The following is an 8,453-nucleotide window of genomic DNA, read 5'->3' on the forward strand; positions in this document are numbered from 1 at the left end:
ATTTGCAGTGGCAAAATTACAGAATCAGCCCCAATGCCCATGAATCAATGAGTGGATAAAGAAAATGCAACACACACACAAATATACACACACACACACACATATATGCACACATATACATACATACATTCACACATATCTATATACACACACACATGCACCATCAAATACTACTAAACCATAAAAAGGAATGAAATAATGGTATTTGCAGCAACCTGAATGGAATTGGAGACCATTATTCTAAGTGAAGTAACCCAGGAATGGAAAACAAAACATTGTATGCTCTTACGCATAAGTGGGAGTGAGGATTCAAAGACGTAAGAATTATACAATTGGCTTTTGGGACCCGACGGAAAGGGTGGGATGGGGTTGAGGGATAAAAGGCTATACATTGAGTAGTGTACACTGCCCGGGTGATGGGTGCACCAAAATCTCAGAAATCATCACTAAAGAACTTATACATATAACCCAACACCACCTGTTCCCCCAAAACCTATTGAAATAAAAAAAAGTCTCCATTTCACCGATATTGTTTACAATTTTATAAAATGATCACACTCCTCTCAGCAAATGACTCCAGGAATTTTTATAATCCCTTAAATCACTTTATAATTTGTGTAAAATAATTTTGATAAAAATATCATTTAAATGATGTTACTGCATGTGATTTTTAGTAATTCAAACAAAATTCTTTCAGTTTTAATAAAATTTAAAAAACATATTTATATTTTATATCCAATAAACAAAATAATGTAAACCATTCTGTTTCCAAATGATATAGTTGGCTTCATTGGTCTTAAATTCTGTTCATTGATCTTAAACTGAAGTATACAGGACACTGTTAAAATGCTACAGCTTGCAATTTGATTTCATAAAAAATGCTTTCAACACATTTTTTTCTCATAAATAAAAAACTATGCTCTGAGGCACATTTACAACTTTGGATCAACCTGCACAGCTGAGCAAACATTTTATCTAATGAATTTAATTAAGAGTTCAAATCTGCATTAGAGATGAAACAAATGGAAAATGTAACCCTTAAAAATAGGATTAGAGGACTCCTTTTATTCTGCATATCTTCTTCATAAAGCTTTCTCCACAGAGTTTCCTGGGCAAAATGCCTTCTGGCTTATGAGTCGATCCAAATGTGCCCTATACTTATGCTTCAGTTCAAACTCTTAGTACAATGAGAGGTTCTTTAAAAAGAATACTTAGTGTTGGGAGTTCTGACTAGGGCAATCAGGCAAGAGAAAGAAATAAAGGGTATCCAGTTAGGAAAAGAAGAAGTCAAATTGTCCCTGTTTGCAGATGACATGATCGTATATTTAGAAAACCCCATTGTCTCAGCCCAAAATCTCCTTAAGCTGATAAGCAACTTCAGCAAAGTCTCAGGATACAAAATTAATGTACAAAAATCACAAGCATTCTTATACACCAGTAACAGACAAACAGAGAGCCAAATCATGAATGAACTTCCATTCACAATTGCTTCAAAGAGAATAAAATACCTAGGAATCCAACTTACAAGGGAGGTCAAGGACCTCTTCAAGGAGAACTACAAACCACTGCTCAGTGAAATCAAAGAGGACACAAACAAATGGAAGAACATACCATGCTCATGGATAGGAAGAATCAATATCGTGAAAATGGCCATACTGCCCAAGGTTATTTATAGATTCAATGCCATCCCCATCAAGCTACCAATGAGTTTCTTCACAGTATTGGAAAAAAACTGCTTTAAAGTACATATGGAACCAAAAAAGAGCCCGCATTGCCAAGACAATCCTAAGTCAAAAGAACAAAGCTGGAGGCATCACGCTACCTGACTTCAAACTATACAACAAGGCTACTGGAACCAAAACAGCATAGTACTGGTACCAAAACAGAGATACAGACCAATGGAACAGAACAGAGTCCTCAGAAATAATACCACACATCTACAGCCATCTGATCTTTGACAAACCTGAGAGAAACAAGAAATGGGGAAAGGATTCCCTATTTAATAAATGGTGCTGGGAAAATTGGCTAGCCATAAGTAGAAAGCTGAAACTGGATCCTTTCCTTATTCCTTATATGGAAATTAATTCAAGATGGATTAGAGACTTAAATGTTCGACCTAATACCGTAAAAACCCTAGAAGAAAACCTAGGTAGTACCATTCAGGACATAGGCATGGGCAAGGACTTCATGTCTAAAACACCAAAAGCAATGGCAGCAAAAGCCAAAATTTACAAATGGGATCTAATTAAACTAAAGAGCTTCTGCACAGCAAAAGAAACTGCCATCAGAATGAACGGGCAACCTACAGAATGGGAGAAAATTTTTGCAATCTGCTCATCTGACAAAGGGCTGATATCCAGAATCTATAAAGAACTCAAACAAATTTGCAAGAAAAAACAAAGAACCCCATCAAAAAGTGGGCAAAGGATATGAACAGACATTTCTCAAAAGAAGACATTCATACAGCGAACAGACACATGAAAAAATGTTCATCATCACTGGCCATCAGAGAAATGCAAATCAAAACCACAATGAGATACCATCTCACACCAGTTAGAATGGCAATCATTCAAAAGTCAGGAAACAACAGGTGCTGGAGAGGATGTGGAGAAATAGGAACACTTTTACACTGTTGGTGGGATTGTAAACTAGTTCAACCATTATGGAAAACAGTATGGCGTTTCCTCAAGGATCTAGAACTAGATGTACCATATGATTCAGCCATCCCATTACTGGGTATATACCCAAAGGATCATAAATCATGCTGCTATAAAGACACATGCACATGTATGTTTATTGCGTCACTATTCACAATAGCAAAGACTTGGAATCAACCCACATGTCCATCTGTGACAGACTGCATTAAGAAAATGTGGCACATATACACCATGGAATACTATGCAGCCATAAAAAAGGATGAGTTTGTGTCCTTTGTAGGGACATGGATGCAGCTGGAAACCATCATTCTTAGCAAACTATCACAAGAACAGAAAACCAAACACCGCATGTTCTCAGTCATAGGTGGGAACTGAACAATGAGATCACTTGGACTCGGGAAGGGGAATATCAAATACTGGGGCCTATCACGGGGGGGGGGGGGTAGGTATTGCATTGGGAGTTATACCTGATGTAAATGACGAGTTGATAGGTGCTGACGAGTTGATGGGTGCAGCACACCAACATGGCACAAGTATACATATGTAACAAACCTGCACGTTATGCACATGTACCCTAGAACTTAAAGTATAATAATAATCATAATAATAATTAAATAAAAAATAAGTATGACACCCCCTTAGTGCAAATTAGAGGCAAAATTATAGAGAAAATTAAGTTCACCTTGGTGCCCCACTCCATCTTCATTTTTAAGACACTTATTCTGCCTCTCCTATTCCCTCCTCTTGGCTCCTGATAAACCCATGCTAGACGTGAACAACCAAAATTGCTCTTCCACTCAAGACTTCATTCATTCATCCATGTTACTCAACAAACTGAGTGCCTACTCTGTGCTGGTGATATGGTTTGGATTTGTGTCCCCACCCAAATCTCATGTTGAATTGTAATCCCCAATGCTGGAGGAAGCACCAGGTGGGAAGTGACTGGATCATGGGCATGGTTTTTCCCCTTGCTGTTCTTATGATAGTACGTGAGTTCTCACAAGATCTAGTTGTTTAAAAGTGTGTAGCACCTCCCCACTCTCTTGCATCCTCCTGCTTCAGCCATGTGAGATGTGCCTGCTTCTCCTTCACCTTCCACCATGATTGTAAGTTTCCTGAGGCCTCCTCAGTCGTACTTCCTGTGCAGCCTGTGGAACTGTGAGCCAATTAAACCTCTTTTCTTTATAAAGTAAAAAAAAAGAATACTAATTCAGAATTCAGAAAGCTATACAGGCCTCTTGCTTATGGACAAGTGGGAGGTATAAGGTCTAAAATTTAACTTCCTTTCACTGCAATTCATATCCTCAAATATTTGATTGGACTATAACCTGCCAGTCACACTGCATTTATTCATCTAGTAAATAAAGACACAAACTTAGAAGTATTTTTCTTTTGCTTTATTGTTGTTTTATTGCTATATGTAGGTTTTTAAATAAATGTGTTGTTTTAGAATTTCAAATATAGCACATAATTATTGCAAATATAATACAGAATTTCTATATACCCCCCCACACAGTGTATTGATTGATTGATTGATTGATTGATTGAGATAGAGTCTCCCTCTGTTGCCCAGGCTGGAGTGCAGTGGCATCTTGGCTCACTGCAACGTCTGCCTCCTGGGTTCAAGTGATTCTCCTGCCTCAGCCTCCTGAGCAGCTGAGACTACATGGCATGCCTGGCTAATTTTTTTTTTTTGTATTTTTAGTAAAGACAAGGTTTCACCGTGTTAGCCAGGTTGCTTTCAATCTTCTGACCTCCTGATCCAACAGCCTTGACCTCCCAAAGTGCTGGGATTACAGGTGTGAACCACCATGTCCAGCATTATTAACACTTTACATTAGTACTTGTTACAATTAATGGACCTATGTTAGTGTGTCATTATTAACTAAAGTCCATGCTTTATCAGAGTTACTAAGGATTTTTATAATTTTTGTTTTGGTTCTAGAATCCCATGGAGGTTGTGTATTGCATTTAGTGATTGTGTCTCCCTGAGTTCCTCATAGATATGACAGTTTCTCAGACTATCCTTTTTTTTGATGACCTTGACAGTTTTTCTTGGTGGTAAGGCAGGTATTTTGTAGACAAAACACTCTCTTGATACTTGCTTGATATTTTTCTTAAGATAAAATTGGGCTAATGCATTTTTGGAAACAGACCACAGAGGTAAATAGATATTCTAGTCACATCATATCAATGGTGATTATTAATATGATTTATCACTTACAACATGATCATCTAACCTGAGTTAACATTTTTCAGGTGTCTCCACCATAAAGTTACTCTTTCTTGTTCTCCCTTTCTTTTCATCTTGAGTCTTACAGACACTACTCATTTCCATAATTTATGGCCAGCACCTTATTCCCCTCCTCTCTTCAGGGAGGTTCTTTCATCTAATAAACTGATTATTTTGCCACATTCTGCATTACATTTTAGGACCACAAACTGCCTAAATATTTTTAAAAATTGTTTTATATTACATTTTTCTATCTGTACTGAACATGCTATGCATTTTGGCAAATGCTTAATGTTTTCTATTCATCATTCCAGTACAAAATAGCTTTACTGCTCTGAAAAATCTCCTATGCTTTAAATATTCAAACTTTCCACAGACCTCTGAACTCTTTACTGATCTTTTTACTGTCTCCATAGTTTTGCCTTTTCCAGAATGTCACATAATTGGCATCATGAAGAGGGAGATTTTTTAGACTGGCCTCTTTTACTTTGCAATATGTGTTGAGATTCTTTCATGCCTTTTTACAGCTGAATAACTCGTTTCTTTTTATCACTGAGTAACAGTCCATGGATATACTATAGTTTATGTGCGTTCACCTATTGAAAGATGTTGTGCTTGTTTCCAGTTTTTGACTTTATGAGTAAAACTCCTATAAATATTTATGCCCAGGATTTGGTGTATACATAAGTTTTGAAACAACTTAGAAGTGTAATGGGTGAATGGCAAAATAAGACTATATTATTTGTATAAGGTTAATAAACTGGCAAACTGTCTTACAAACCATCTGTAACATTTTGCATTACCATCATTAATGAAAGAGAGTTCCTTTTTCCCACACCCTGGCCAGCTGGTGACATTGTCCTTTTAACATTTATGTAGTGGTAGGTAATTTCTGTTTTAATTCTAAAATTTCTAATGACAAATGATGCAGCGCATCTCTCCCTATGCTTATCTGCTGTCAGTATAACGTCTTTTTTGAGATGCCTATTCAAACTTTTTAAGGGTTCACTGGATATTTTGGGGATAAGTCGTTTTCCAGACATATGATTTGAAAATATTTTCTGCTACTCGGTCTCTGTGGTTTACTGTTTCATTCTCCTAAGAGTGTCCTTCAGAGAGCAGAAATCTTTTCTTTAGTGTAGTCCAGCTTACCTGTTTTCTCATGAATTGTGCTACTCTTATACTTAAAATGTCATAAGTAAATCCAAGGTAATAAAATTTTTACTGTACATTTTCTTTAAGACCTTTTATTTTAGTTTTGAATTTAACATGTATGTGTATGAACCATTCATAGTAATTTCTGTGTATGGTTTAAAGTCTGCCTCTATATTCTTTTTTGGTATTGTTTTGTATGTGGACATCCAAATAATCTAGCACTATTTGTTAGAAATAAAACACTTCATGTGTCTAGTCTGTTACCCATATCACACTGTCTTGATTGACATAGATTTATAGTAAGGGTAGTTTTTTCGAAAGGTAGTTTGCGTCTTCTAAATTTGTTTTTCTTCAGTATTGCACTGGATATTCTTGGTCTTTTCCTTTCCATTAACACTTTAGAGTCAGTTTCTTAATTCATAAAAAATAATTTCTGTGATTTTTATTGAAATGTCACTAAATATACAGCAAAACTAACATATTAAAATACTGAATTTTCTAATCCATGAACATGGACTATTTCTTCATTTATTTGGATATTGTTTGATATTACTATCATTCTATATTTGTTTTCACAATCCCACATAGAGATCATGTACAATATTTTAAAAATATTTAAATAACTATTTAAATAAAAATATCTAAGTGTGTATTAGGAGAGGTATTATTACAAATGCTGTTGTCTAAAATTTCAAATTTCTTTCATACATTGCTATTAAATAGGAAAACAATTGACGTGAATTTAACTTTATATCATGTGACTTTGCTACATCCATTTATTAGTTTCAGGAGATTATTATTATTATTACTTTTAAAATTTGGGGAATTTTTAATGTAGATAATCATCTCAATATAGAACACTTTTAAAAACCATATATGATCATCTCAATAGATGCATAAATAATATTTGATAAAATTCAATATCTCATGATAAAAAAAACCCTAACCAAACTAGGCATTGAAGAAACATTCCTCAAAATACTAAGAGACGTCTATGAAAAACTCACAGTCAATGTCATACTGAATGGAGAAAAGCTGACAGAATTCTTCCTAAGAACTGGAACAAGACAAATATGCCCACATTCACCACTCCTGTTCAACATAGTACATAGACAGAGCAATCAGACAAGAGAAAGAAATAAAAGCCACCCAAATTGGAAAAAAGGAAGTCAAATTATCTCTGTTCACCAATGACATAATCTTATAGCTAGAAAAACGTAGACTCCTCCAAAAGATTCCAAGCCTTGATACATGACTTCAGTAAAGTTTTAGGATGCAAACTCAACAATAAAAATTAGTAGAATGTCTATATACCAATAATGTTCAAGCTGAGAAGCAAATTGAGAACTCAATGCCATTTACAATAGCTGTAAAAGTACCCAGAAATATATTTCACCAGGGAGGTGAAATATATCTCCTAGAAGAACTATAGAACACTCATAAAGGAAATTGTAGACAACACAAACAAATGAGAAAATGTCTCATGCTCATGGATTTGAAGAATCAATATTGTCAAAATGCTCATACTGTCGAAAGCAATCTACAGATTCAGTGAAATTCCCATCAAATTACAAACATCATTTTTCCAAAATTAGAGAAAATCAATTCTAAAATTTATATGGAACCAAAAAGAGGCTTGAAGAGACAAAGCAATCCTAAGGACAAAGACCAAAGCTAGAGGCATCACATCACCTAACTCTATATTATTAGGCTGTAGTAACCCAAACAGGACGGTACTGATATAAAAATAGACACAGGGACCAATGGAAGGAAATGAAATAAAGGAACATATCTAAAACCAAGTGATCTTAGAAAAAGTTGACAAAAATGTACAATGGGGAAAGGACATCTTATTCAATAAATGGTGGTAGGAAAATTGGATAATCATATATAGAAGAATATAACTGGACCCCTATCTCTCACCATATACAAAAATTAACTCGAGATGAATTAAAGATTTAAATGTAAGATCTGAAACTATGAAAGTACCAGACAAAACCCTAGGAAAACCTCTTCTGGACATTGGTCTAAGAAAATAATTGATGACAAATACCTCAAAAACAAATGCCAAAGAAGCTGAAAAATTGATAAATAGGACTTAGTTAAAGTAAAAAGCTTCTGCACATAAAAAATAATCAACAGGCCTCCAGCTTTGTTCTTTTGGCTTAGGATTGTCTTGGCAATGCAGGCTCTTTTTTGGTTCCATATGAACTTTAAAGCAGTTTTTTCCAATTCTGTGAAGAAACTCATTGGTAGCTTGATGGGGATGGCATTGAATCTATAAATTACCTTGGGCAGTATGGCCATTTTCACGATATTGATTCTTCCTATCCATGAGCATGGTATGTTCTTCCATCTGTTTGTATCCTCTTTTATTTCACTAAGCAATGGTTTGTAGTTCTCCTTGA

The sequence above is a fragment of the Rhinopithecus roxellana genome, chromosome 16, assembly GCF_007565055.1.
Source record: "Rhinopithecus roxellana isolate Shanxi Qingling chromosome 16, ASM756505v1, whole genome shotgun sequence".
NCBI classification, from domain to species: Eukaryota; Metazoa; Chordata; class Mammalia; order Primates; family Cercopithecidae; genus Rhinopithecus; species Rhinopithecus roxellana.